Genomic DNA, 13,261 nt, shown 5'->3' with positions numbered 1-13,261 from the left:
TTTTTTTTTTTTTTTTTTTTAATTTTAGCAGTGCCTTGTAGTTTTTCTTGTAGAGATCTTTAATTTCCTTGGTTAAGTATATTCCTACGTATTTTATTTTTATTTTTTGCAGCTGTTGTAAAAGAGATTGAGTTCTTGATTTGATTCTCAGATTGGTTTTTGGTGTATGGCAGTGCTACTGATTTGTTTCATTGATTTTGTACCTGAGACCTTACTTTACTGAATTAGTTTATTAGATCTAGGAATCTTTTGTATGACAGGTTTTCTAGGTGTATGATTATATCATTGATGGATAGTCACAGTTTGTCGTCGTCTTTTCTAATCTGGATGCCCTTTATTTCTTTCTCTTGCCTGATTGCTCTGATTAGGTCTTCTAGTATTATGTCAGAGACAAGTGAAAGTGGGCATCCTTATCTTGTTCCAGTTCTAAGGGAGAATGCTTTAAACTTTTCCCCATTCAGTGTGATTTGATTGTGGGTTTGTCATATATGGCTTTTATTACTTTGAGGTAAGATGGGGCTTTTCTTTATTCTTTGTATTCTTATATGAATTTTGGAATCAGTTTGTCAATTTCCTTAAAAAAGTTATGGGATTTTGATTGTTATCTATAGATTTTTTCTGTTGTGCATTTGCTTTCTATTTCATTAATTTCTGTTCATCTTTATTATGAGATTTTTGCTTTTCAAAGCATGATCAAATTTATTTGGTGATTCTTTTAAAACATATCTATTTGTTTGCTTGTGGTAGATAAGAAGCTCCTAATATTATTTTTTTCTTAAGTAATTGATACAAACTTGCTGAAAAAGGACACTCGAACATAGGGTATCCAAGGGACAGAGACTCTGTTAATAGAAATGTTTTTCTACAAGCACACATGAACCCACCACTCATGGATAGCAGTTTTCCCACAATGTGTCTTATTGTCCCAAACTGCTAATATTATTTTTCAAAATGTAGATTAAATGGAAAGGAGTTTACACTTTAGAAAGAGGAATTAGTAAAGAAGGGAAGGTATACATTTAAGAAAATTTAGTGCTTAATTCAGTGACTCTGACCCTGTCTCAGTGTTTAAAAATACTAATTGGTGTGTTTATCCTTGCTTTTCTAGTGATATGCAGCTTTCGAGGATCTGTCCCTCAAGGATTGGTCTTAGAAATAGGAGAAACAGTCCAGATTCTTGAAAAATGTGAAGGTGAGTATGGACCTACAAAGCACATAAATTGTGATCATTTTTGGCAGTATTATATACATTTATTTTGTGCTAATAAGAATTATAAGCAGTAATTCTGGAGCCATAATTAGTCACATGATGAAATAGTGTTATATAAAATTCTTTCTGATCTATGTTCAGCATAAAGGTGTGAGCTTTTTTGATTCTAATGTATTAGCAACAATTAGATAATTTCTGGCTGTCAGAACATGTTTTTTAGATATATTTATAGGGTACATGAGATACTTTGGTACAGACATACAATGTGTAATAATCGCATGGTAAATGTAGTATCTGTCACCTCAAGCATTTACTTTTTTTTGTGTTGCAGAAGTTCCAGTTGTACTCCCTCAATTATTCAAAAATGTGCAACAAATTATTGCTGACTGTAGTCACCCTATCGTGCTATCAAATACTGGATCTTACTCATTGTATCTAACTGTATTTTGTGCCCTCTTATTTATTTTTTACAAATAGGTAATCTACCCATGCTTAGCTGCCTTTCAATAGAACTACCTTATAGTCCATTCATTTGTGTGTTTCCATCTGATTGACTGGGCATCTTTAGTCCTAATTAAAACAAGCCCTTAAATATTTTTTGATTTTTATTTATATTTTTTTAAATAAAATTATAGAGGGAGTCTTGCTCTTGTTGCCCAGGCTGGAGCGCAATGGTGCAATCTTGGCTCACTGCAACCTCTGCCTCCTGGGTTCAAGTAATTCCCCTGCCTCAGCCTCCCTAGTAGCTGGGATTATAGGCACCCGCCACCACATCCAGCTAATTTTTGTAGTTTTAGTAGAGATGGGATATCACCATGTTGGCCAGGCTGGTCTTGAACTCCTGACCTCAGGTGATCCACCTGCATCAGCCTCCCAAAGTGCTGGGATTACAGGCGTGAGCCACTGTACCCAGCCTAAATACGTTTAAATGTAGTTTGGCTTGACTGCTATCCTCTTCTGTGGCATATATGGGTATTTCTACTGTAACATTTACACATTCTTGAGATGGATCATGTTCTCCAGAATCTGTACTTAAATCAATAAGATATGTGGGAAAAATAAATTTAGAGAGAAATTACACAAAATCAGAGTATTAACAAAAGCAAAATTGATGCCATGGGAAATAACTTGGGCAGCCTGGACTAGCAGTTCAGCATGGCTACAAGCCGTCTCAGATGATATAATGAAGTAGAACTGTTGCAGTGTGGGTATAGAACCAATGTATATGGGAGTGGAGCTCTAATCTAGTTGGGTTACTGTTAAGAGGGGTATGGGGGGACATGTAACCTGCCATGACCCAGGAATCATATATATTTAGGAATGCACTTTTTCTGGAAAGTGAGCTACACCCGTTTAAAATTTTTTAAAGAACAGAAGTATAAATCAGCACCCTTTTATGATAACAACTCTAAGGAAACTGAGAATAGAAGGTAATTTTCTTTATCTAATAAAGGGTAGCTACTAAAATACCTGTAGCAAACATCATATTCAGTCGTAAAATATTGAAAGAGTTTTCACTGAGATCTGAAAGTGAGACAATACCTACTGTCTTATTCTGTTTATTTGTTGTTATAAAGGAGTACTTGAGGCTGTATAATTTATAAAGAAAAGGGGTTTATTTGCCTCATGGTTCTGTAGGCTGTGACACCAACTTCTGCTTCTGGTGAGGGCCTCAGGAAGCTTCCACTCATGCCAAAAGTCAAAGAGAAGCCTGTACGTGCAGAGATCACATGGCAAGAGAGAAAGCAAGAGTGAGGGGCGGTGCCAGGCTCTGTTTAAAATTTGTATTTTTTAATTGACAAATGATAATTGTATTCATGGGTACATAGTGATGTTTTGATACATATATAGTGATCAGATCAGGGTAACTAGAATATCCATTATCCTAAACATCATTTCTTTTGGTTGAGAAAGTTCAATATTTTGCTTCTAGCTTTTTGAAACTATATATTATTATTAATTATAGTCATATGGGATAGAACATTAGAACTCATTCTTTTTATCTAGTTGTAATTTTGTATCCTTTGACAAATCTCTTCAAATCCTCCCTTACCCTTCCCCTCCCAGTGTCCTTGGTTCAGGTTTTTTTTTTTTTGTTAGCTTCCACGTATGAGTAAGAATATGAGGTGTTTAACTTTCTCTTTTTGGCTTATTTCACTTAACATAATGTCCTCTAGTTCCATTCACATTACTACGAATGGCAGGATTTCAGTATTTTTTTTATGGCAGAATAGTATTCCATTGTGTATATACAACATATTTTCTTCATCCATCTGTTATTTGACACTTAGGTTGATTCCATATCTTGAGTATCTTTATTGGTGACAGGGTCTCATTCTGTCAGCACGCTGCAGTGCAGTGGTGCCATCACAGCTCACTGTAGCCTCAACCTCCTTGGGTTCAGGTGATCTTCCCACCTCAGCCTCCTAAGTAACTGGGACTACAGGTGCACCATGTCACCAGGCCTGGCTAATTTTTGCATTTTCTGGTAGATACAGGGTTTTGCCATGTTGCCCAGGCAGGCTGGTCTTGAGCTCCTGGGCTCTGCCCACCCCAGCCTTCCAAAATGCTGAAATTAGAGGCATGAGCTAGCGCACTCAGCCATATAGTAGTTCTATTTGTAGTATTTTTTTTTTTAATTGGAATATTTATTTATTTTAAGTTTTGATTTAGGTTCAGGGGTACATGTACATGTTGTTATATTTGTAAACTCATGTCACAGGGGTTTGTTGTACAGATTATCTCGTCACCCAGGTATTAAGCCTAGTATCCATTAGTTATTTTTCCTGATCCTCTCCCTCTTCCTACCCTCCATTCTCTGGTAGTCACCAGTGTCTGTTGTTGCCCTCTATGTGTCCATGTGTTCTCATCTTTTAGTTCCCAGTTGTAAGTGAGAATATGTGGTATTTGGTTTTCTGTTCCCATGTTAGTTTGCTAAGGATAATAGCCTCCAGCTCCATCCTTGTTCCTGCAGAGGACAGGATCTTGTGCTTTTCTCTGGCTGTATAGTATTCCATAGTGTATGTGTTCCACATTTTCTGTAGTCTGCCATTGATGGACATTTAGATTGATTCCATGTCTTTGCTATTGTGAATAGTGCTGCAGTGAACATACACATGCATATGTCTTTATGATAGAATGATTTATATTCCTCTGGGTATATATGCAATATTGGGATTGCTGGGTCGAATGGCAGTTCTGTTTTTAGGTCTTTGAGGAATTGCCACACTGTTTTTCACAATGGTTGAACTAATTTACACTCCTGCCAGCAGTGTTTAAGCATTCCTCTGTCTCAGCAGTCTCACCAGTACCTGTTATTTTTTGAGATTTTTGTTTTTTGCATGTAGCTTTTTAAAAAAAATTATTTTTAAGTTAAATTTTAAAATTTCAATGGGGTTTTTGGGAACAGGTGGTGTTTGGTTACATGAGTAAGTTCTTTAGTGGTGATTTCTGAGATTTTGGTGCACCCATCACCCGAGCAGTGTACACTGTACCCAATGTGCAGCCTTTTGTCTCTCACCTACCTCCCACTCCTCCCCCAACCAAGTCCCCAAAGTCCATTGTATCATGCTTATGCACTTGCATCCTCATAGCTTAGCTCCCACTTACAAGTGAGAACATACGATGTTTGGTATTTCATTCCTGAGTTACTTCACTTAGAATAATGGTCTCCAGTTCCATCCAGGTTGCTGTGAATGCCATGATTTTTTTTTTTTTTTTTTTTTTTTAATGGCTGAATAGTCCATGGCATGTGTGTGTGTGTCTGTACCACCACATGTTTTCTTTATCCACTCATTGATGGGCATTTGGGCTAGTTCCATATTTTTTGCAATTGAGAATTGTGCTGTTATAAACGTGCGTGTGCATGTGTCTTTTTTGTATAATGACTTGTTTTCCTCTGGGTAGATACCCAGTAGTGGGATTGCTGGATCGAATGGTAGATCTACCTTTTGTTCTTTAAGGAATCTCCACATGTTTTTCATAGTGGTTGTACCAGTTTATGTTCTCATCAGCAGTATAAAAGTATTCTCTTTTCACCACATCCGTGCCAGTATCTATTATTTTTTTATTTTTAAATTATGACCATTCTTGCAAGAGTAAGGTGGTATCTCATTGTGGTTTTAATTGCATTTCTCAGATGATTAATGATGTTTAGCATTTTTTCATGTGTGTGTTGGCCATTTGTATATCTTCTTGAGAAGATTCTCAATGGACAATTCTTGAGAATTGTGTATTCCTGTCCTTAACCCATTTTTTGATGTGATTATTTGTTTTTCTCTTCTTGATTTGTTTCACTTCCTTGTAGATTCTGGATATTAGTCCTTTGTTGGATGCATAGTTTGTGAAGATTTTCTCCCACTTTGTGGATTATCTGTTTACTCTCTGCTGATTATTTCTTCTGCTGTGCAGAAGCTTTTTAGTTTAAGTCCCATCAATTTATCTTTGTTTTTGTTTCATTTGCTTTTGTGTTTTTGGTTATGAAGTCTTTGCCTAAGCCAGTGTCTAGAAGGGGTTTTCCAATGTTACCTTGTAGAATTTTTATGGTTTCAGGTCTTAGATTTAAGTCTTTGATCCATCTTGAGTTGATTTTTTTTTTTTTTTTTTGAGATGGAGTCTCACTCCGTTGCCCAGACTGGAGTGCAATGGCATGATCTGGGCTCACTGCAACCTCTGCCTCACAAGTTTAAGCAATTCTCCTGTCTCAGCCTCCCGAGTAGCTGAGATTACAGGTGCCTGCCACCACGCCTGACTGATTTTTTTATTTTTAGTAGAGATGGGGTTTCACCATGTTGGCCAGGTTGCTCTTGAACTCCTGACCTCAAGTGATCCCCCTGCCTCAGCCTCCCAAAGTGCTGGGATTACAGGCATGAGCCACTGCACCCGTCTTTGAGTTGATTTTTGTGTAAGGTGAGAGATGAGGATTCAGTTTCATTCTTTTACATGTGACTTGCCAGTTATCCTAGCACCATTTGTTGAATAGGGTGTGTCCTTTCCCCACTTTATGTTTTTGTTTGCTTTGTCAAACATCATTTGGCTATAAGTATTTGGCTTTGTTTCTGGATTCTCTGTTCTGTTCCATTTGTCTATGTGCCTATTTTTATACTAGTACCATGCTGTTTTGGTGACTATAGCCTTATAGTATAGTTTGAAGTAGGATAATGTGATGCTTCCAGATTTGTTCTTTTTGCTTAGTCTTGCTTTGGCTGTGTGGGCTGTTTTTTGGTTCCATATGAATTGTAGGTTTGTTTTTTTTAGTTCTATGGAGAATGATGGTGGTATTTTGATGGGAATCACATTGAATTTGTAGACTGCTTTTGGCAGTATGTTCATTTTCACAATATTGATTCTACCCATTCATGTGCATGGGATGTGTTTCCATTTGTGTCATCTGTGTTTTCTTTCAGCAGTGTTTTATAGTTTTCCTTGTAGAGGTCTTTCACTTCCTTGATTAGGTATATTCCTCAGTATTTTATTTTATTTGCAGCTAGTGTAAAAGGGGTTGAGTTCTTGATTGATTCTTAGCCTGGTGGCTGTTGGTGTATAGCAGTGCTACAAATTTGTGTACATCAATTTTGTATCCTGTGGCCAGGCACGGTGGCTCACGCCTATAATCCCTGCACTTGTGGGAAGCCAAGGTGGGCAGGTCACCTGAGGTCGGGAGTTTGAGACCAGCCTGGCTAACATGGTGAAGCCCTGTCTCTACTAGAAATACAAATATTAGCTGGGTGTAGTGGTGCACACCTGTAATCCCAGCTATTTGGGAGACTGAGCCAGGAGAATTGCTTGAACCTGGGAGGCAGAGGTTGCAGTGAGCTGAGATTGTGCCATTGCACTCCAGCCTGGGTGACAAGAGCAAAACTCCATCTCAAAAAAAAAAAAAAAAAAAGATTGTATTCCGAAACTTTTCTGAGTTTATTTTTCAGTTCTAGGAGCTTTTTGGATGGGTCTTTAGGGTTTTTTAGGTATATGATCATGTCATTGGTGAGAAGTGATCATTTGACTGCCTCTTTACCAGTTTGGATGTCCTTTATTTCTTTCTCTTGTCTGATTGCTGTGGCTAGGACTTCCAGTACTATGTTGAAGAGAAGTGGTAAAAGTGGGCATCCATGTCTTGTTCCAGTTCTCAGGTGGAATGCTTTTGTCTTTTCCTCATTCAATATAATGTTGGCTGTGGGTTTGTCTTAGATGGCTTTTATTAAGGTATGTCCCTTCTATGCCAATTTTGCTGAGGGTTTTAATCACAAAGGGTGCTGGATTTTGTCAAATGCTTTTTATGCATCTATTGAGATGATCATGTGGTTTTTGTTTTAAATTCTGTTTATGTAGTATATCACATTTATTGACTTGCCTATGTTAAACCATCCCTGTGTTCCTGGTATGAAGCCCACTTGATCGTGGTGCATTATCTTTTTGATATGCTGTTGGATTCAGTTGGCTAGTATTTTGTTGAGGATTTTTACATCTATGTTCATCAAGAATATTGGTGTGTAGTTTTCTTTTTTTGTTATGTCCTATCCTGGTTTTGGTATTAAGGTGATGCTGGCTTTATAGAATGATTTAGGGAGTGCCTCTTTCTCTGTCTTTTGGAATAGTTTCAGTAGGATTTTTACCAGTTTTTCTTTGAATATCTGATAGAATTCAGCTGTGAATCCTTCTGGTCCTGGCCTTTTTTTGTTGGCATTTTTTTTTTTTTTCTTTTTAATCATTTCTGTCTCACTGCTTGTTATTTGTCTGTTCAGAGTTTCTATATCTTCCTGGTTTAATCTAAGAGGGTTGTATATTTCCAGAAATTTGTCCATCTCCTCTAGGTTTTCTAGTTTGTGCCTATAAAGGTGTTCATAGTAGCCTTGAATGATCTTTTGTATTTCTTCGGTATTGCTTGTAATATCTCTCGTTTTGTTTCTAATTGAGCTTATTTGGATTTTCTCTCTTCTTAGTTAATCTTCCTAATGGTCTTTCAGTGTTATTCATCTTTTCTTTTTTCTTTAATCAACTGATAGGAAATTATAAAATTCCAGAAGTCTTGAGTATTTGAAACTTAGAAAAGTCACCAGAAAATGCAACCAAATTAGGCTTTAGTTTGGTGGTTCCCTTGGTTTAGATGACAGTCCCTCTGTGGGCTCAAGGTCGTCTTCTTGTTCATTTCCTTAGATCTGTTGTTTCAATGACAATGACAGAACTCTTAGTGGAGGCTGAGGAGAGTCTGAGAACTAAAGAAACACCCACCGACTCTCTCTGTGCACATTCACACATGGGAACGTATCTCCTGGAGAACACACTTAAGGAGATGGATGTTAGTGATGCTGTGCTGAACTGTTCTTTGCCAGCTGCCGCACAAAGTTGTCCTCTCTCTGGCCTTTATCATTTAAAGTTGTCCTTACTCTGGCCTTTATGATTTATGAAATCTTTTGCCACAGATTTCACAGATAAAGGGTTTCTCTCCAGTGTTTGTTTTCATGTGTTCGTGAAAATACTGCTTCATGTTGAAATCTTTGCCACACCACTGGCACATGAACTGTTTGTGCCCAATGTGGATGCTCATGTGGGTGTGTAGCTGGTAATTGTACTGAAACCTTTCATCACAGTTCTCGCCTCTGAAGGGCTTCTCTCCAAAATGCTGCAGGGAATGTCCCATGAGTGGCATACTGCATTTGAATGATTTTCCACAGGTTTCACATGTACATGGCATGTCTGTCATGTGTGCAACCATGTGTTTTCGCACATGAGCCATGGTATAGATTTTTTTCTCACACATTTCACAGGAAAATTTCTTTTCTGCGTAACCATGGATAATCTTGATATGTTAATGAAGGATACAGTTTCTTGAACCATTTATTACAGGAAACACACTGAATGTTTTTTTCACAGTCTGTTTGCCGGTGAAGGTACAGCTCACTTTCCAGGACAGACTTCTTGCCACATTTATCACAAATCCGCATGTGCCTATAAGTAACGTTCATGTGCTTCTCCAGACACCACCGAGTGTTAAATACCCTGGGGCACATGCTTGTAATCCCAGCACTTTGGGAGGCCGAGGCGAGTGGATCATCTGAGGTCAGGAGTTTGATACCAGCCTGATCAACACGTAGAAACCCCGTCTCTACTGAAAATACAAAATTAACTGGGTGTGGTGACGCATTCCTGTAAACCCAGCTACTCGGGAGGCTGAGGCAGGAGAATCGTTTGAACCCGGAAGGTGGAGGTTGTGGTGAGCCGAGATCACACCATTGCACTCCAGCCTGGGCAGCAAGAGTAAAACTCTGTCTCAAAAAAACAAAAAACAAAACAAAACAAAAAACCCTGGGGCACTTCTCACAGGTCACACTTAGCTTTCTGAACTGGTGCTTCAGGCTCCTTTGTGGCCCGCTTCTTACGCCTAGGTGACTCTACGCTCTTCCTGCAACCTCTTGTAGTTCTGGGAGTAGGGGAAGTGGTAGCTGCAGCAACAGAGGCTGCTCTCCTCGTTCTCCTTTCTGTAATTCTGACTTTCTCTATTATCTTCTTCTTTTTCTTCTGCTTTTCATTCTCTCCAGTCATTGCTGTTATCTGTGGCCCCTTCCTCACTCTCTTCCTCCTCGCTGTTGAAGAACAGGAGTCTCTTTGGATTGAGAAGAGGTACCCTTTTCCCCTTTAGGTACATTTAATGTTTGATTATTAAGGTTTACCTCCACTATGATCTGCTCCCTTTTGCAAGAGACTTCTTCCTCTTCTTCCTCCTCTTCTGTGTCATCAGAATTCTCCTGGTCTTTCTTAATAGCATGCCTGTCAGACTCTGCTCTTGTCTCCCTGAAGTATGACTGTTCTTTGTTTCATTGAGATGTGGTTTACTCATCGTGGTGTCCACAAATGTAGAATAAGGATTTCCTGATTCCCTGTGTTACACTTTGGTGGATAGGTCAAGTTCCTTGTTGGCACCATGATGAAAGCTGGATGGCACTTGCCCATGATGGCTATCTTCTTGTGCCATTCCTGCTATACTCACAGCACAGTTTTCAACCAGCTCCTGATGAGAAATGGCTGTGTACCTTGTTAGTAAATGGTTCCATTTATTAAGCAGTTCAGACTGTAAAGAAAATAGCTTTAAAACAAAGTAATTATTAAGACTAAAATATTTTTCCATCCCAAAGAATCGCTCAAATGAAAAAAAGATATTCCTGGAAACTGAATTCTTCCAGTGTTGCAGCACCAAAGCGTAAGTCAAAAAGGTTTGGTATTATGGCAAGAGCAGACCACTACTGATTTTTCTTCTGAACAGAATTACAAGGGACTTGGAGCACCTCATCTGGGCCGGCCACTTCCACCACCTAGATCAAAGCCTTGGCAGGCTGTCCTTGCAGTGGGGGGACTGTAGCCAGAGTCACAACCTCCAGCCAGTCTGGCCCCTCACTACTGCCCAATGTCTGTCCTCAGGGCTGCTCCTCAGACCCGGCATTGGCTGCTGGCCGCTGTGCTACATGGCCACCGCTCCCATGTCTCTGGACTTCCTTCTGAGTGTCTGAGGGCAAGGAGGGCGGCAGGGTGGGCAGAGTGCAGGGAGGGAGGCAGGGGAGGGAGTGTGGGTGTGTGGATGTGCGTGCAGGGAGGGAGGTGAGTGGCTGCGAGGGTGTGTGCCCGCCCCGTCCCCTTCCTTTATTGGCCACCCCCCTTTATTATCTTTTCAAAGAACGAGGTTTTTGTTTCATTTATCTTTTGTATTGTTTCTTTTTTGTTGTTTGTTTCAATTTCATTTAGTTCTGCTCTGATCTTTGTTATTTCTTTTCTTCTGCTGGGTTTCAGTTGTTTGCTTTTGTTTCTCTAGTTCCTTGAGGTTTGACCTTAGACTGTCTTCTTATTTCTCTTTCAGACTTTTGATGTAGGTGTTTAACGTTAAGAACTTTTCTCTTATCACCTCTTGCTGCATCCCAGAGGTTTTGATTGATTGTGTCACTGTTATGCAGTTCAAATAACTTTTTATTTCCATCTTAATTTCATTGTTGACCCAATGATCATTCAGCAGCAGATTAGTTTCCATGTATTTTCATGGTTTTGAGGGTTCCTTTTGGAGTTGATTTCCAATTTTATTCCACTGTGATCTGAGAGAGTACTTAATGTAATTTTGATTTTCTTAAATTTATTGAGAGTTGTTTTGTGGCCTATAATATGATCTGTCTTGGACAATGTTCCATATACTGATGATTAGAATGTATATTCTGCAGTTGTTGGGTAGAATGTTCTGTAAATATCTGTTAAGTACCTTTGTTCTAGGGTATAGTTTAAGTCCATTGTTTATTTGTGGTCTTTCTGTCTTGACGACTTGTCCAGTACTGTCAGTGGATTATTGAAGTCCCCCACCAATATTGTGTTGCCATCCATCACATTTCTTAGGTCTAGTAGTAACTGTTTTATAAATTTGGAAGCTCCAGTGTTAAGTGCATATGTATCTAGGATTCTGATATTTTCCTGTTGGACTAGTTTTTTTATCTTTTTGTTTGTTTGTTTTTTAGATAGTCTCTCTCTCTGTCATCCAGATTGGAATGCAGTGGTGTGATCTTGGTGTCATCGGTGGTGTGACCTGTGCCTTCTGGGTTCAAGCGATTCTTGTGTGTCAGCCTGCTGAGTAGCTGGAACTATAGTTGTGCACCAGCATGCCTGGCTAATTTTTGTATTTTTAGTAGAGATGCGGTTTCACCATGTTGGCCAAACTGATCTGAAACTCCCGGCAACAAGTAATCTGCCCACTTCGGCCTCCCAAAGTGTTGAGATTACAGGCATGAGCCACCATGCTTGGCCTAATCCTTTTATCATTGTATAATATCTCTCTTTGTGTTTTTTAACTGCTTTTGCTTTTGAAGTTTGTTTTGTCTGATATAAGAATAGCTCCTCCTGCTTGCTTTTGGTGGAGTATCTTTTTCCACCTTTTTTGCATGGAGTATCTTTTTCCACCTTTTTACCTTAAGTTTATGTGAGTCCTTATGTGTTAGGTGAGTCTCTTGAAGACAACAGATACATGGTTGGTGAGTTCTTATCTATTCTGCCATTCTGTGTCTTTAAAGTGGAGCATTTAGGCCATACATTCAATGTTAGTATTGAGATGTGAGGTACTATCCTGTTCATCATTCTGGTTGTTGTCTGAATACCTTGTTTGTTTGTTTTTTCTCATTTGCTATTGTTTTATAGGTCTTTATAGGTCCTGTGAGATTTATCCTTTAAGGAGATTCTATTTTGGCGTATTTTGAGGTTTTGTTTCAATATTTAGAGCTTCTTCTTCTTCTTCTTCTTTTTTTTTTTTTTTTAAGCAGTTATTGTAGTGCTGGCTTGGTAGTGGCAGATTCTCTCAGCATTTGTTTGTCTGAAAAAGACTATCTTTCCTTCATTTACGAAGCTCAGTTTTGCTAGATAAAACATTCATGACTGATAATTGTCTTGTTTAAGGAGACTAAAGACAGGACCTCAGTCCCTTTGAGTTTGTAGGGTTTCTACTGAGAAATCTGCTTTTAATCTGATAAATTTTCCTTTATAGGTTACCTGATACTTTTGCCTCACAGCTCTGAAGATTCTTTCCTTTGTCTTGACTTTAGATAACCTGATGACTGTGTGCCTGGGTGATGATCTTCCGTTCTGACTGGTGTGAGATGGCATCTCATTGTGATTTTGATTTGCATTTCTCTAATGGTCAGTGATACTAAGCTTTTTTGCATATGCTTCTTGGCCACATGAATGTCTTTTTTTGAGAAGCATGTGTTCATGTCCTTTGCCCACTTTTTAATGGATTTTTTTTTTGTTCTTGTAAATTTGTTTAAGTTCCTTGTAGATGATATTAGACCTTTTTCAGATGGAGAGATGGCAGAATTTTTCTCCCATTCTGTAGGTTGTTGTGTCTTTCATTATGCAGAAGCTCCTAAATTAATAAGATCCCATTTGTCAATTTTTGCCTTTGTTGTGATTGCTTTTGGTGCCTTTGTCATGAAATCTTTGCCCATTCCTATGTCTAGAATGGTATCGCCTAGGTGATCTATTACAGTTTTGGGGTTTACATTTAAGTGTGAAATCTATCTTTTTTTTTTTTTTTTT

General features: G+C 38.6%; 1 pseudogene; it reads right to left on the bottom strand.

The window, feature by feature from the left end:
* Nucleotides 1–8,600: 8,600 nt before the first annotated feature.
* LOC105549001 lies at nucleotides 8,601–10,274 on the bottom strand (annotated as a pseudogene).
* Between the last annotated feature and the right edge of the window lie 2,987 nt (nucleotides 10,275–13,261).

This window comes from Mandrillus leucophaeus, unplaced genomic scaffold (assembly GCF_000951045.1).
Source record: "Mandrillus leucophaeus isolate KB7577 unplaced genomic scaffold, Mleu.le_1.0 Scaffold429, whole genome shotgun sequence".
NCBI lineage: Eukaryota > Metazoa > Chordata > Mammalia > Primates > Cercopithecidae > Mandrillus > Mandrillus leucophaeus.
The sequence above is the reverse complement of the archived record's forward strand: the minus strand, read 5'-3'. Positions and strand labels throughout refer to the sequence as shown.